The 18,118-nt window shown below is 36.2% G+C and overlaps 1 protein-coding gene across 4 annotated transcripts in view; it reads left to right on the top strand.

The window, feature by feature from the left end:
• The window catches only part of LOC122235329 (SH3 domain-binding glutamic acid-rich-like protein 3), a 38,876-nt gene that overhangs the window by 6,978 nt on the left and 13,780 nt on the right, over positions 1–18,118 (top strand). Inside the window, exon 4 of one of the 4 annotated variants that reach the window (XM_042974146.1) lies at positions 16,266–16,283. The exons of 2 other annotated variants lie outside the window; for them this stretch is intronic. The gene's annotated coding sequence lies outside the window, so the exon portion shown is untranslated. Of the gene's footprint in view, positions 1–13,628; positions 13,719–16,265; positions 16,284–18,118 lie in introns of those variants that run through there. One more of the 4 variants, XM_042974145.1, reaches the window with a different exon arrangement.

The following is an 18,118-nucleotide window of genomic DNA, read 5'->3' as shown; positions in this document are numbered from 1 at the left end:
GATTCCAACACTATGTTGAACAACAATGGTGAGAGTGGACATCTCAAGAAAGTTTTTATCAAGAAAGGATGCTGTATGGTGTCAAATGCTTTTCATGCATCTATTGAAAGGATCGTGTGGTCTTTCTTTTTTTATTAATGTGGTATATCATGTTGATTGATTTGTGGATATTGAACAACCCTGCAGCTAAGGAATAAATCCCACTTGATCTTGGTGAATAATTCTTTTAATGTATTGTTAAATTCAATTTGCTAGTATCTTGTTGAGAATTTTTGCATCTATGTTTATTAGGGAAATTGGTCTGTAATTCTCCTTTTTAGGGGGTTCATAGTCTGGTTTTGAATCAAGGTAATCCTAGCTTTATAGAAAGAGTTTGGAAATTTTCCTTCCATTCATATTTCTTGTAACAGCTTCAAAAGAATTCTTTAAATGTTTGGTAGAATTCCCCTTGGAAGCCATCTGACCCTGGACTCTTGTTTGTTGGGAGATTTTTGATTACTGATTCAACTTCTTTACTGGTTATGAGTCTGTTCATATTTTTTTTTTATTTCTTCTTGTTTCAGTTTTGGTAGTTTATATGCTTCTAGGAATTTATCCATTGCTTCCCAATTGACCAATTTGTTGGTATATAATTGTTCATAATAGTCTCATAATTCTTTGTATTTCCATTGTGTTGGTTGTAATCTCTCCTCTTTCATTCATGATTTTATTTATTTGGGTTCTTCCCTTTTTCATTTTGAGAAATCTGGATAAGGGTTTCTCAAATTTGTTAATTCTTTAAAACACCAGCTCCTGGGCGCCCGGGTGACTCAGTCAGTTAAGCATCCGACTTCGGCTAAGGTCATGATCTCACAGTTTGTGAGTTTGAGCCCTACACTGGGCTCTGTGCTGACCCCTTGGAGCTTAAAGCCTGCTTCAGATTCTGTGTCTCCCTCTCTCTTTGCCCCTCCCCTGTTCATGCTCTGTCTCTGTATCAAAAATAAATAAGCATTAAAAAAAAATTTAAAACACCAGCTCCTGCTTTCATTGATTTGTTCTACTGTTGTTTTTTTTTAATATCATTTATTTCTGCTCTAATCTTTATGATTTCCCTTCTTCTCCTGGTTTTGGTGTTTATTTGCTGTTCTTTTTCCAGATCCCTTTGGTGTAAAGTTGGGTTGTGTATTTAAGACATTTCTTTTTTTTCCATCTTCACTATTCTCCATAATTTTATCTTCTATATCATTGATTCCCTGCTATAGTTCATCCATCTTCACCATCATGGCATCCATTTGAGATTTCATCTCGGATATAGCATTTTATAAATTGGCCTGACTAGACTTTAGTTCTTTTATCTCTTCAGAAAGGGATTCTCTGGTGTCTTCTATGCTTTTTTCAATCCCAATTACTATCCTTGTATTCGTGATTTTAAATTTCTAGTTCAGACATCTTACTTGTATCTGTGTTGATCAAATCCCTAGTTGTCATTTCTTTCTTTTCTTTTTTGGGGAGTTGAATTTCTGCATCTTTTCATTGTCATTTCTTTCTGTTCTTCATTGGGGAGGTGAATTTTTCAATCTTTTCATTTTGGAGGAAGAAAAAAATAGTAAAATAAAATTAAACATAAAAATTGAAAACGAAAAAAAAACCAAAAGTCAAATAAAGGCAGTTAAATCCTAGGTGTGTTTCAGTCTTCTTGTTGGGAGAAGCTTTATAGAAAAGAGAAAAAACAGAAAAGAAATAAAAAAAAAACTTAAAAAAATTAAAAATTAAAAACAAATTTAAATAATAAAATAGAATATAATAAAATAAAGAAAACAAAGTAGAATAAAAAATTTGCTCTTTCTGTGTCCAAGAAAGAAAAAGAAAAGAAAAAAAAACAAAAAGAACACAACATAAAAACTGTAGCACAGAAACAAACAAATTAATAAACAAAATGAAACCCAAATGAAGCTAGATCCAGTTTCCCCCAGAATTGCAACTTTGCAGCACACTATGGTCCACAGTGGGTGGTAAGTGGGTGATAAGGATTTTTGCTGATCTTCTGGGGGATGTGCCTGGAGGGCACAGGTGGGCAGGGCTTAGTGTAACAGCTCTGTTCTCCTGCTTAGCATACTGGGGTAGATCAGTGTGAGTGTGCTAGAGGTGAAAATGCCTTCACCCCACTCTCTAGCCTCCAGAGGGGGAATTTCTACCTTTACAAATGTGCTATCAATTACCCCTGTCTCAGGCTTCTGTCAACTCCTTGTCTTTACTGTGTGTTTAAGCAGTCTGACTGCCAGGAGGTGCCTCCCTCTAGAATTTTATCTCAGATGGGGCTGTGTTTCAAAACCCCACATTTCAGAGACCCCTGCAGTTTGGACTCACCCTGATTCTCTGGAGAAGGGTCTTGCTGAGCAATGACTGGGTACTGACTTGTCCCAGAAAACATCTGCATGATTGCATAGTGGCAGATAGAGTTTGTGGTAAATCACAACATACCGCAGGTGCCAGATTTTGATGCACTCATCTGGCATCTTTGCTCCAATATCAGTAAACATGGCAGCTCTCGGGTCTACTGGGATTTTTGCCCATGGGGAGGCTGTATCACCTCTACTAAATGCACTGCAAGCAGGAGAACTGCTTCTCCCTGTGTGGCACATGGACCCCTCAGACTGTACTGCCTGCTCCTGGGGAATCATCTTGCTTCCTTGCCAGAATACTGATAGGCACTGAGCTCTGAAACCTCAGACTCTCCTTGTGCTTCACTATTTATATAAAACTGGTGGTATTGAAATCCTCTCGCTTTTCCTTGCCCATGATTTTGGGGAACAGATTTCGTGTCTTCTGTGAGTGTTTTCAGTCTTTCTCTCTCTCTTTCTCTGCAGCTACTTTCAGGGGGAGTGCTTTTCTTGTGCAGTCCCAAAGCATTGCACTGTCTTCGCCTTTCTCTTTCTCTCTCTGTCCCCTCTCTGCAAAAATAGCTCCCTAACCACAGTGGCACTGCTGCTCTTCACTCCCCCCGCCTTTATCTCTCTGCATCACGTACCTGCCAAGATCTCTGACTCAAATTATGCAGATTATTGCATTAATGTTCAGATGAATTTCCTAGGTGTCCAAAATAGTTTAATGCTGATATAGTTGTGTTTCAGGGATAAGACAAACTCAGGGTCCCTATACTACTCTGCTGTCTTAAATCCCTCCAGTCATATGACATATATGCACATATATATACATATATGCACATATATGTATATATAACATATGCACATATATGTATATGTATATATACATATATATGTATACATATACAAAAGAACTAAAAATAGGTGCTCAAACAAAAAAATATATCACAAATATTCATTATGCATAATAGCCAAAAAGTGGAAAAAACCCAAGTGTCTATCAACTGATTAAAGGTTAAACAAAATGTAGTTATATCCATACAATGGATATTATTTGACAATAAAAAAATGAAGTACTAATGCAAACTGCAACATGATGAATCTCAAAAGCATGGTACTTAGATGCAGCCAGTGACAAAAGACCACATATTTTGTGATTCTATTTATATAAATGTTCAAAATAATTAAATGCATAGATAGATAAAATAGATTAGTGGTTGCATAAGGTGGAGGGAGTGGGAGATTGGCAGTGACTGCTAATGCATACAGGGTTTATTTGTTGTGTGAAAAAATGTTCGAAACTTAAGTTATAGTGATGGCTGTGCAAGGTTAAGAATATACTAAAAACCGTTGAATTGTACACTTTAAATGGGTGAATTTGCTGTATGTGGATTATATATCAATGGAGATGTTTAAAGGTAATTATGCTCAGATAGTATTTATATTAACAATATGGTTAATGTTTAGGTAGGAACTCAAACTTTTGTTAAATAAGAGACAGCTGATAATATTCAGGGATGAGGTTGGTGAGGTGAGGGCAGAAGACCTGAAGGCTCAAATTAATAAAATGTGAATAACTATTAATCAGTTTTACTGGAATTCTTCAAAAGAAAAGAAATATTTATTTTACATGGAAAAATGCAGTCAATGTCACTCTTTCTTTATTTTCACCATCCACATCAGGGTAACAAAATCAATGTGAGCTTTCCTTTTTCCTTTTCCTAAATGAATGGAATATGTGATGTGTAACCTGGCTCCACAAAATTCTCTGAATTTATACTTTCCAAAGCAAGTAAATAATCTGTTCCAAAATTCTGTTTCCACATTAAACCTGATGGACATAACAGATATGTACAAAACATTCCACCCAAAATACAATAAAACAACAACAACAAAGGAATAAATAGTCTTTTCAAGTGCACATGGAACATTCTTCAGAATAGATCATATATTAGGCCATAAAACAAGCCTCAATAAATTTTAAAAAAATTGAAATCATACCATGTATCTTTTCTGACCATAATTGGGTGAAACCAAAAATAAATCATAAGAAAAAAATTGGAAAAAGTAAAACATGTGGAGACTGAACAACATTATAAACAACCAGTGGGTCAATGAAGCTGTCAAAGAAGAAATAAAAGATTACATGTAAACAAATGAAAAGTGAAAACACAATGGTCCAAAATCTCTGAGACACAGGAAAAGAAATTCAAACAGGACTACTTCAAGAAACAAGAAAAAACTGAAATAAACAATCTAACCTTAGGCCTTAGGAACAAGAATACAAAGAACAAAAAAAGCCTAAGGTAAGTAGAAGAAAGGAAATAATACAGATCAAAGCAGAAATAAATAACAAAGAGAATATAAAAGAAAAAAAGTCAATAAAACCAAGAACTGGTTTTATGAAAAGATAAACAAAATGGGCAAATGTTTAGCCAGACTCATCAAGAAAAAAAAGAGAAAGAACCCAAATAAATAAAATCACAAATGAGAAAAAAGTAACAATTATCAGCACAGAAATACAAAGGATTATAAGAGAATACTATGAACAAATGTATGCCAACAAACAGGTCAACCTAGAAGAAATGGATTATTTTCTAGAAACATGCAATCTTCTAAAACTGAACTAGGGAAAAAAAAGAAAGTCTGAACAGTCTGATTACAAGTAATAAAATTGAATTGGTAATCAAAAAACTACCAAAAAACAAAAGACCAGGAACAAATGGATTCACAAGTGAATTATACCAGACATTTAAAGAAAAATTAATACCTATTCTCCTCCAACTATTCAAAAAAACATAAGGAATACATCCAAATACAATTTACAAGGCTATAATTAGTATAATACCAAAACCAGACAGACACCACAAAAAAAAAAAAAAAAAAAAAAAAAAAAAAAAACCTATAGCCAGTATCCCTGATGGGCATAGATGCAAAATACCTCAGCAAAATATTGGCAAGTGACAAAGAACAATACATTAAAAAGACCATTCACCACGATTAAGTGGGATTTATTCCCACAATACATGAATGGTTCAATATTTGCAAAGTAATCAACATTATATACCATACCAACAAAACAAAGGATAAGAATCATACAGTCATGACAATAGATACAGAGAAAGCATTTGACAAGATTCAACATACATTCATAATAAAAAAAAAAACTCTCAATAAAATGGAGTTAGAGCTAATACACCTTAAGATATCAAAGGCCATATATCAAAACCCCACAACTAACCTCAAGCTCAATGGTGAAAGACTGAGAACTTTCCCTCTAAAGTCAGGAACAAGACAAGGATGTCTACTTTTGCCACTTCTTTTCAATAGAGTAGTGGAAGTCCTAGACACAGTATTCAGACAAGAAAAATAAATGACATCCACATTGGTAGAGAAGAATTTAAACTATCACTATTTGCAAATGACATAATAATATACATAGAAAATTCTAAGGACACCACCAAAAAACTACTAAAATAAATGAATTCAGTAAACTGTCAGGATACAAAATGAATACCCAGATATCAGTAGTGTTTGTATACACTAATAACAAAGTCACAGAAAGATTAATTTTCTTTGCATTTGTTTTTTTATGCTTCACAACAATTTTTTTTAATTTTAGTTAGCCAACATCGTAAAATATTTGTTTTAGGGGTAGAATTCAGGGACTCATTACATACAACACCCAGTGCTCATCACAAGTGCCCTCCTTAATACCCATCATCTACCTAAGCCCATTTCCCACCCACCTAACTCCCTAAATGCTCAGTTTCTTCTCTGTTAAGAGTTTCCTGTGGTTTGTTTCTGTGTTTCCTCTTCCCCACTCCCCCACTTCCCATATATTCATGATTTGTTTCTTAAATTACACACATATGAGTGATGTCATATGGTATTTGTCTTATTCTGTTGACTTATCTCGCTTAGCATAATACCTTCTAGCTCCATCCCCATCATTGCAAATGGCAAGATTTCATTCTTTTTTAATATGAAATTTATTGTCAAATTGGTTTCCATACAACACCCAGTGCTCATCCCAACAGGTGTCTTCTTCAATGCCCATCACCCACTTTCCCCTCCCTCCCACCCTCCATCAACCCTCAGTTTATTCTCAGTTTTTAAGAGTCTCTTATGGTTTGGCTCTCTCCCTAATTTTAATTTTTCCTTCCCCTCCCCCATGGTCTTCTGTTAAGTTTCTCAGGATCCACATAAGAGTGAAAACATATGGTATCTGTCTTTCTCAGAAATCAGCTGCATTCTTATACACTAACAATGAAGCAACAGAAAGACAAATAAAGAAACTGATCCCATTCACAATTGCACCAAGAATCATAAAATACCTAGGAATAAAGCTAACCAAAAATGTAAAAGATCTGTATGCTGAAAACTATAGAAAGCTTATGAAGGAAATTGAAGAGGATACAAAGACATGGAAAAACATTCCACGCTCATGGATTGGAAGAATAAATATTGTTAGAATGTCAATACTACCCAAAGCAATCTACACATTCAATGCAATTGCAATCAAGATTTCATTCTTTTTGATGGCTGAGTAATATTCCATTATAAATGTGTACCACATTTTCTTTATTCCTTTATCTGTTGATGGATATTTGGGCTTTCTCCATAGTTTGGCTATTGATGATAATGGTGCTATAAACATTGGGGTTCATGTACCACTTCAAACCTGTATTTTTAAGGGTAAATACCTAATAGTGCAATTGATGGATCATAGGGTAGTGTTATTTTTAGTTTTTTGAGGAACCTCCATACTGTTCCAGAGTGGTGGCACCAGTTTTCATTCCCAACAACAGTGTAAGAGAGTTCCCCTTTCTCTGCATCCTTGCCTACACCTGTTGTTTCTTGTATTGTTGATTTTAGCCATTCTAACAGGTGTGAGGTGGCATCTCATGGCGGTTTTGATTTGTATTTCCCTGATGATGAGCGATTTTGAGGATATTATCATGTGTCTGTTAGTCAGCTTGATGTCTTCTTTTGAAAAATGTCTATTCATGTCTTCTGCCCATTTCTTAACTGGATTTATTGTTTTTTTTTATGTTGACTTTGATAAGTTCATTATAGATTTTGGATATTAACCCTTCATCAAATATGTCATTTGAAAATATCTTCTCGCATTTTGTAAGCTACCTTTTAGTTTTCTTGATTGTTTCCTTCACTATCTAATGCTTTGTATCTTGATGAAGTCCCAATAGTTAATGTTTGCTTTGTTTCCCTTGCCTTTTGCCACGTATCTAGCAAGAATTTGCTGCAGCCAAGGTCAAAGAGGTTATGGCTTGTGTTCTCCTTTAACATTTTGATAGTTTCTTGTGTCACATTTAGGTCTGTAATCCATTTTGAACTTATTTTTGTGAATGGTGTAAGATGGTGGTCCAGTTTCATTCTTTTGCATGTCACCATCCAGTTTTCCCAACACCATTTGTTAAGGATACTGTCTTTTTTCCATTGGATATTCTTTCTTGTTTGTTTGAAGATTACTTGACCATATACTTGTGGGTCAATTTCTGGGTTTTCTGTTCTGTTACATTGATCTATGTGTCTGTTTTTGTGCCAGAACTATACTATCTTGATGACTACAGCTTTGTAATATAGCTTAAAACCTGGAGTTGTAATGTCACCAGTTTTGTTTTTCTTTTTCAGGATTGCTTTGTCTATTCAGAGTCTTTTGTAGTTCCATACATATTTTAAGATTGTTTGTTCTAGTTCTTCAAGAAATGATGGTGGTATTTTGATAAGGATTTCTATTACATGTGTAGATTGCTTTGGATAGTATAAACATTTTAACAGTGTTTGTTCTTCTAATCCATGAGCATATAATGCTGTTCCATTTTTTTGTGTCCTTTTCAGTTCTATATTTTTCAAAGTACAGATCTTTTACATCTTTCATTGGGTTTATCCCTAGGTATCATTGTTTTGGTGCAATTGCAAATGGAATCATTGTCTTGATTTCTTTTTCTATTTCTTCATTATTGGTGTATAGAAATGCAACAGATTTCTGCAGGTTGATTTTATATTCTGAAACTTTGCTGAATTTATATATTAGTTCTAGCAATTTCTTGATGGAGTCTTGTAGGGTTTCTACATAGAGTATCATGTCATCTGGAAAAAGTAAGTTTGACTTCTTTCTTGCTGATTTCAATGCCTTTTATTTCTTTTTGTTGTCTGATTGCTGAGGCTAAGACTTCCAGTTCTATATTAAAAAGTAATGGTGAGAGTGGGCATCCTTGTCTTGTTCCTTACTGTATGTGAAAGGCTCTTGGCTTTTCCCTATTGAAAATGATATTATTTGTGAGTCTTTTTTACCATTGCTGCTTTCAGGATTATTTCCTCAACTGCATAATTTTAATTTGACTATGATATGTCTTCATGATGATTGGCTTTTGTTGAATTTAATGGGAGTTCTCTGTGCTTCTTGTATTTTGATGTCTGTGTCTTTCCCCAGATTAGGGAAGTTTTCAGCCATAATATGTTTGAATAAACCTTCTGATCCTTTTTATCTTTCTTCATTTCTGGGATACTATAAAAATGTTATTACATTTTAATAAGTCACTGAGTTCCCTAGGTCTGCCTTCATGATTCATGACCTTTCTTCCCTTGTACAGAAAGAGAAATTTAAAAACAAATACCACTTACTAATGATCCAAAAAGAATAAAATATGTAGAAATAAACTTAACTAAAGAGGTGAAAGTTCTGTACTCTGAAAATTATAAAACACTGATGAAAGAAACTGATGATGATCTAAGCAAATAGATATTCCATGCTTATGTATTAGAAATATTAATATTGTCAAAATGTCCATATTACCCAAAGAATCTACACATTCAGTGCAATCTCTCTCAAAATGCCAATAGCAATTTTCACAAAACTAGAGCAAATAATACTGAAATTTGTGTGGAACCACAGAAGGCCAAAATAGTGAAAGAAATCACAAGAAAGAATCAAGTTGGGGGTATCAGAATTCCAGAGTTCAAGATCTATTACAAAGCTGTAGTAATCAAAGCAATGTGGTATTGGCACAAAAATAGACACATAGATGGGTAGAACAGAATAGAGACCCCAGAAATAAACCCACATTTATATGGTCAATTAATCTATGACAAAGGAAGCATAAATATACAATGAAAAGGCATTCTTTTCAATAAATCGTTCTGGTAAAATTGAACAGCTACATGTAAAAGAATGAAATTGGTACGGCTGAGGTCAGAGAGGTCTTTTCCTGCTTTCTCCTCTAAGGTTTTGATGGTTTCCTGTCTCACATTCAGGTCCTTTATCCATTTTGAGTTTATTTTTGTGAATGGTGTGAGAAAGTGGTCTAGTTTCAACCTTCTGCATGTTGCTGTCCAGTTCTCCCAGCACCATTTGTTAAAGAGACTGTCTTTTTTCCATTGGATGTTCTTTCCTGCTTTGTCAAAGATGAGTTGGCCATACGTTTGTGGGTCTAGTTCTGGGGTTTCTATTCTATTCCATTGGTCTATGTGTCTGTTTTTATGCCAATACCATGCTGTCTTGATGATGACAGCTTTGTAGTAGAGGCTAAAGTCTGGGATTGTGATGCCTCCTGCTTTGGTCTTCTTCTTCAAAATTACTTTGGCTATTCGGGGCCTTTTGTGGTTCCATATGAATTTTAGGATTGCTTGTTCTAGTTTCAAGAAGAATGCTGGTGCAATTTTGATTGGGATTGCATTGAATGTGTAGATAGCTTTGGGTAGTATTGACATTTTGACAATATTTATTCTTCCAATCCATGAGCAGGGAATGTCTTTCCATTTCTTTATATCTTCTTCAATTACCTGCATAAGCTTTCTATAGTTTTCAGCATACAGATCTTTTACATCTTTGGTTAGATTTATTCCTAGGTATTTTATGCTTCTTGGTGCAATTGTGAATGGGATCAGTTTCTTCATTTGTCTTTCTGTTGCTTCATTGTTGGTGTATAAGAATGCAACTGATTTCTGCACATTGATTTTGTATCCCTTTTGTAGCAACATGGATGGAACTGGAGAGTGTGATGCTAAGTGAAATAAGCCATACAGAGAAAGACAGATACCATATGGTTTCACTCTTATGTGGATCCTGAGAAACGTAACAGAAACCCATGGGGGAGGGGAAGGAAAAAAAAATTAAAAAAAAAAAGAGGTTAGAGTGGGAGAGAGCCAAAGCATAAGAGACTGTTAAAAACTGAGAACAAACTGAGGGTTGATGGGGGGTGGGAGGGAGGGCAGGGTGGGTGATGGGTATTGAGGAGGGCACCTTTTGGGATGAGCACTGGGTGTTGTATGGAAACCAATTTGACAGTAAATTCCATATATTAAAAAAAATAAAATAAAATAAAAAATAAAAAAAATTAAAAAAAATAAAAAAAAAAAAGAATGAAATTGGACTACTTTCTAACACCACACACAAAAATAAACTAAAAATCAATTAAAGGCCTAAATGTGAGCCTGGAAAGCATAGAATCCCTACATGAGAACACAGGCAGTAATTTTTCTGATATTAATTTTTCTAAATATGTCCTCTCAGGCAAGGGAAACAAAGGAAAAATAAACTATTGGGACTACATCAAAATAAAAACTTTTGTACAGTGAAGGAAAACATCAAGGAAACAAGAAGACAATCTACTGAATAGAATATATTTGCAAAAGATGTAGTTGATAACAGGTTAATATCCAAAATATATAGAGAACTCATACAACTCAACACCAAAACAGCAAATAATCCAATCAAAACTTGGGCAGAGGTCCTGAATAAACATTTTTGGAAGAGAGATACAGATGGACAACAGACACATCAAAAGATACTCAACATCAGTAATCATCAGGGAAATGCAACTCAAAACCACAATAAGATATCACCTCACACTTGTTAGAATGGCTAAATCAAAAAGACAAGAAACAAGTGTTGGTGAAGATATGGGGAAAAAAGAACCTTTTTGCACTGTTGGTGGAAATATAAATTGGTACAGCCACTGTGGAAAACAGTATGAGGATTCCTCAGAAAGCAAAAATAGAGGGGCACCTGGGTGGCTCAGTTGGTTAAGCATCCAACTCTTGATGTTGGGTCAGGTCATGATCTCACGGTTCGTGAGTTCCAGCCCTGTGTCAGGCTCTGAATTGGCAGTGTAGAACCTGCTTGGGACTCTCTCTCTGTCCCCCTCTCTCTGCCCTTCCCTCCCCACACATGCATGTGCACATGCACGCTCTCTCTCTCAAAATAAATAAATAAACTTAAAAAAATTTAAGAATAGGAATATCATGTGATCCAATAATTCCACTATTGGGTATTTACCCAGGGACAACAAAAACATCAACTCAAAAAGATATATGCACCCTATGTTTATTACAGCATTATTTACAGTAGCCAAGACATGGAAGCAACCCTAAGTGTCCACCAATAGACAAATGAATAAGGAAAATATGGTATATATACACAATATTACACAGCCATAAAAAAGGATGAGATTTTGTCATTTGAGTCATTATAGATGGACCTAGAGGGTATTATGCTAAGTGAAACAAGTCAGATGAGAAAGACAACTACCATATGATTCCACTCATAAATGAAATCTAAAAAAATAAATAAACATTGGTGCTTGGCAAAATGGGTAAAGGAAAGAGGGTGATACAGGCCTCCAGTTATGAAATGAGTAAGTCATGGGAATAAAAAGCAGAGCATAAGGAATAGTCAATGATATTGCAATAGCAATGTAATGACACAGCTGGTAGCTGCACTTGTGGTGAAAATAGCATAATGTTTAAACTTGTCAAATCACTAAGTTGTAAACCTGAAACTAATGTACCATTGTGTGTCAACTATACTCAAAAACAAACAAACAAAAAAAAAACAGAAGAAGAAGAAAGGAAAAGAAGATCATAAGGAAGAGAAAAACGTTTATTTAAAATTCTATTTACCCCTCCACTAAGATTCTCAAATAAATGTTGACATTTAGCAATATAATCAAGAACCAATTTGCATTGTTTGTTGAAAATAGAAATTTTAGTGAAGGTAGCAAGGGTTGTATTTTCGAGGCAAATTTTGTGAAAACTCTTTATAAATCTCACCTTAATATTCAGAACTTCACTTGCTTTTTTTGTATCCACTTATATCTACTAGCATATGGTGCTAAAGGACACAGACAAAATGAAAGATTTCAATTTAGGAAGATTCAATCTATCCTTTTAATTTAAATTTATATATAGTAAGGTACAGCCTAGTAAATATAAACATCTCAAATATATCATTTGCTTTTGAAGGATTCTAGTTTTGACATTGTTAACTTATTTGGTAGTTTAAAAAATTCCAAAGTAGTTAACATACAGTGTTGTATTGGTTTTAAGTGTACAATGTAGCAATTCAACAATTCCATGTATTGCTCAGTGCTCATGAAAATAAGTGTGAAAGATGCCTTTTAACACTATAATTCATAAGTATGTATGTATAATATATTGACCCTTACATTTTGAAACATAATCTCTTCATATAGAATGGAAAATATTTTGGTTTTTCAAAATGTCATATTGGCAACATTATGAGATTTATTTCTCATATGAGAAAACACACCAATGGAACGTATAATTCCAAAGATGTTATAGTGTCTAATTCCATCTTGTGAAAATTTGGATTGAAATAGAAAATAGTTAAAGACAAACTAAAATGTTTCATGGAAGACAAGGTAAATTTGAAGAATGAAATAGGTTGACATTGTTTTCAATAAACCACCTTCATTATTCTGAGCATAGAATACAACTATAACAATCTATCAAACAATTGAATTAAATGTTAATTTCTTTCTCTTTGCATGTCCATGTCAAGAATAGCAATTGATATGGGAAACAAAAGCAGAGGGAAATAGCAGATAGAATTAAATTTCCTTATAACCTGCAACCCATTGACAAATAGTTGAGGCAGTTAGAGTACAATTTTCCTCCGGGAACTCCCTACTTTCTTAATGTTAATGCTTTGCTAAAGCGGAAAACAACCTTAGTTTGACAATAGCCAGGCCTCCAGTACTTGTGAGTCTTCTTTAGCGTATGAAAATCTCATTGGAAACTTCCCCTTGACTTTACCTTCCTCAACTCCCAAATATATATATATATATATATATATATATATATATATATATATAAACCCCAGTCTCTCCACAGCATCTGGGTCAGCTCTTCCTGTCCACAGGTCCTGTCGCCGTGCTTTAATAAAATCACGATATTTCCACCAAGGACATCTCAAGAATTCTTTCTTGACCATTGTTTCAGAACCCCATGAACCCCACCATCACCTCCCAAAATACTCATCATATTTTGTGCCCGAATGCCGGACTATGAGTCCTTTCATCTGGACTCTGAGTGGTGCAAATTGGGTGAGTAGTTTCCCTTTTCTTCCTTTACTCTCATTTCAGGGGCCTTTTTGAGGAGTATGGTCTTATTGGAACAATTTCATGTCAATTGCTCAGGCTACAATCTTCTTGCCCATGGCTACTCTATGGGGAGGAGAAAGCCTGCCTTTTGGCTGAAAGTTAGTACCCTGGCCAGAATGGTAATAACATCCAGAAACTTTATGCCCTCTCTTTATTCCTGTCTTTATACAAAGTTGTCTGTTTTGGACATGGGACAGCCACCTAAGTTACTAGCATGCTGCCAGTCTTAAGATTCCTGTGAGAAGTTTCCTTCTCATTGGTCTAATGGGATCCCCTCCACATACCTGGTCTGGCCCCTTCTGGTTGTGAGACCTCCACTGGGAGCCACCTGAAACCAGTACCTGATTGAAATAAAACCCAACTGGGGACCATTTCCTAGGAAGTCAGCTGTGTTGGAATTTTGCTTAGATCATGATGGATTTCTAGCTTTACTGCTTTCTGTCATTGTCCTCAACTACAGAATTGGGTAATTTTGTAAAACTTTTCCAGTGTTTTCCATGAGTTAAAAATGGCTGGTTTTTCATGGCTTTCTCTGCAAGGCAAGCCACAGTGTGGTACATGGCCACCAAGGCACAACATCGCCTTCTCCACAGGACAAGCCACAGGATGGCACAGCAAGGCCTTCTCAACAAGGCAAACTTGGTCCATATGCCAGCCCCAACTTGTAGTCTAGAATGCAATGGGGAAGTGGGGGGAGGGCTGGCCTCCCTCCTACAGGGGTTTCTAACAGCTGTTTGGTAGATCCTCGACCTTTGACTTCGTTTGATGGATGCCTCAGGTCGCTTTGACACAAGGAACATCTGATATATCCTGAGCATGGGACACCACCCAGGAGTCAAGGGGGATCTTTGTGGTAATGGACCTTCTCTATTTTTTCTCTTCTGTCCCCAAGGACTCTCCCTTGAGATGCTTTTTTAACCCACTGGAAACAATTCAGATTACAATATTTAAGAAAGGACTGATATCCTGTAACACTGCATGGCCTTTGTAGGATCTAGCAGTTAGATCTCTTCTGCAGGAAACAGGGCAAATCGACAAAGGTCTCCTAGGCCCAGACCTTCTTGGCTCTAAATCAGGACCTGGATCTAAAGGCCTCTTATTATCTAAACTGGCCTCCTCCAAATAAACTCAGGTTGCTGGAGGAAACACAGGCCATCCCTAATGAAGGGGATACTGACTCTCTCTCTCTCACTGTTCCTAATAATGGGAGCTTCTCTCTCATTCATATCCTGGGTAATGGCTTTAATTGGAACCAAATGGTTAGTCTACCCCAGGACGGGGACTTTAAGGAATGCTCCCAAGCAGAGCAGCTGCCAAAACTCCCTTTGTTTTGGGGAAATTCCCTGTCTATTCTGACCTGACATGGACTGCCTAATTCCACTAGTTGGTGGAAAACAAAAAACAAGGCATCTGCTCCTCTGTCCGAGTTGACAAGATGTAGAACTGGGAACTCTTCCTCTACCTGCTGGCAGCATTTCACCTCTTCTGCCTTCTCCTGTTTCTGCACCACCTCGGTTGTGGCCTGCAAAGCTGATTCTATCCCATCCTCGGTGCCTCCTCAGGCACCACTGGCTGTCTAGGAGCAAAGAGCACCCACTTGGACTGCCTACTTCAGATTTTGCCACCAGTGTCTCAGGTGAAAATTGATAATGGGGAACAGATTGTCTTTTAAGTGGATGCAAGTGGAACATATTCAGTGTTTAAGCTAATTTAATTTTGTTGGTTTAATTAAAATAGACATATCTTTAGAGTTATCAACATTAAATATAAAACTCTTATTCTATCTAGGATTATTGAAGATAAATAAGCTCGTGCTGTCTTTATTGCAACTTGTTAACAAAAAAGATGACTTAAAATGATGGTTAATTCTGTCTCAAAGTTTTCATGGGTAATTGTTAAGATAGCTTTCAGTCTTCTGTAACCTAAAACTTTAACATGTTGCTCACATGATAATTGGGATTGAATTAAACTGAACATGGGATTAAATGAGCTGAGGAAGATTATAGTTTTGATTCTTGTTGAAAATATTGCTGGTTCTCTAATGTTTCCTCTTCCAGATTAAGGAAACTGTCTCTTAAGATACCTATGATATACAAAAATGTCATAAAGTATTTATTTGTAAACTGAAGCATTTATCTTTTCTCTCTACATAATTCCCCTGAAATTCAAAAAACTCTCAATGAGTATTCTTTCTTTCATGGGAATTACAATTGTTTGCATAAGTTCAAGAAAAATCTGTTCATCTTGTAACAGGTCACTGTTGGAAATACTGATAATTTTACCAAGGCTTTGACTGGAATGTCGTATTTGAGGATGACATTCATAGAGTCAGATATGATCAGACAGCTTTAAGGAACTAGGGTTGGCTTTATAAAACATGGAGCCATAAAGCCCCTTGGAAATGTTGGCCTGGTGCCTTGCTTACAGAGTTCCCAGCAGTCTTACCAGTTGAGTAAAGAATGTCACTTCCTGGCAGTTGCACGAAACTCAGGATACTTTGAGGACCTTCTGAAGAGGAATTTGCCCAAATCTACAGGTATTGCAGGCATGTCTGATGGCAATACTTGGCTTCTGGCTTGGAAAGCCACTAAACATTCAATCTAGATTTCTTATAAAAAGTTCCAGCAAAGCAAATTTTAAAAGATCTGTATGATCAATCACTACTCTTGCTGAGTTTGTGTAAATAATTAGGCCAAGTTTGTTAAAACTGGACTTGTTTTACAAATGAATTAGTCTTGATTTGATTATCTCCAGAAATGACGGTTACTAGAGAGAAAAATTATTTTAATAATGCACATTTCTGGATGTTAAATTTTAGTTCTGATAGTCTTTAAATGTTGTTTGCCTAAGCTAGACAACTTGAGGTAAACTTCAGAGATATTGTCACAATAGAACAGGTATGGACAATCTTCTTGCTTGTTATTCTGTGGGGATAGTAACAGGTCCCAATAGGTATATTATTTATTTAAAAAACTAGAATGGGATGGATTTCCCCAACAATTTTATGAAAAGACTATAGTGCTTTATTAAATTATTCCTTGAGCCCAGGTTAACTCATACATCTCTAAATGAATATACAAGTCATAGTGTCCCTAAACCTTATCTGTAGTTATTAGAAACCCACCCCATATAAACGAAGGAAATATGGTTTATTTAAAGGATTGGAAGTCTACTATAGGTAAGGGATTTAACTCCAAAAGGGAAGGGCCCCTACTGAGTCATATTATGGAATCCCACTGTAGTTAAATTAGAAGGCCATTACTCATGGACTCCTATATCAAGAATATCAAGAATTAAACCTGGAGGCACCTGGGTGGCTCAGTCGGTTGAGCGTCTGACTTCGGCTCAGGTCATGATCTCACGGTTTGTGAGTTCAAGCCCCATGTCGGGCTCTGTGCTGACAGCTCGGAGCCTGGAACCTGCTTCAGATTCTGTGTCTCCACCTCTCTCTGCCTCTCCCCTGCTCATGCTCTGTCTCTCTCATGTCTCAATAAATAAACGTTAAAAAAATTTTTTTAAAGAATTAAACCTGTACCTTCCTCACAGGAATCTAGTATTGTTGCAGGATTTTTTACCACAATACACAGAATTCATTGCCTTGCCACTTTGAAGAACAAAGAGGTGGACACAAAATGAGCAGCAGGCAAAAGTTTATTAGAGTATAAGATTAGAAAGGAAGACTAGTAGGAAAGTTCTGTTTACAGAGAAGGGATGTTTGAAAGTGAATGCCTGAGAACTCTAGGCAAGGGTCCTTGTTTTATAAGGTTCTGGTCAGCCCTCCCTCTTCCCTTTCCCCTTGTTCCTTCCTAGGTTCTACCCTTATTGTCTTTTCTTTTTTTTTTAAGTATTTATTTATTTTTGACAGAGAGACAGAGCATGAGCGGGGGAGGGTCAGAGAGAGAAGGAGACACAGAATCCGAAGCAGGCTCCAGGCTCCGAGCTGTCAACACAAAGCCCGACAAAGGGCTTGAACTCACAGACCTCGAGATCATGACCTGAGCCGAAGTCAGACGCTCAACCGACTGAGCCACCCAGGCGCCCGTACCCTTATTGTCTTGATAGCTCTAGGTGCTGGGTTGTCCATGCCTGATTGGCTCGTTTTCATTGTTATGAGGGGTTGTCTATGGCTGCACTTAGGTCTTTTGTCAAATTCCAGAGGGAAACCTGAGGGGGAGTAGGCAGTGTCTGTTACATTCTTAAGAGGAACTTTTATGCCCAGGGTGGGTTGCTGTGCTCAGACACTCTCAGCATTGTTCCAAAATGTGTCTTTCCCCACCCAGGGACCTCAGATCCTAGTCCTTTCCCTCTCTGCCTATTTCATTCTTTTTT

The sequence above is a fragment of the Panthera tigris genome, chromosome X (assembly GCF_018350195.1).
Source record: "Panthera tigris isolate Pti1 chromosome X, P.tigris_Pti1_mat1.1, whole genome shotgun sequence".
In the NCBI taxonomy this organism is placed as follows: domain Eukaryota; kingdom Metazoa; phylum Chordata; class Mammalia; order Carnivora; family Felidae; genus Panthera; species Panthera tigris.
This window is presented reverse-complemented; position numbering and strand designations above follow the sequence as displayed.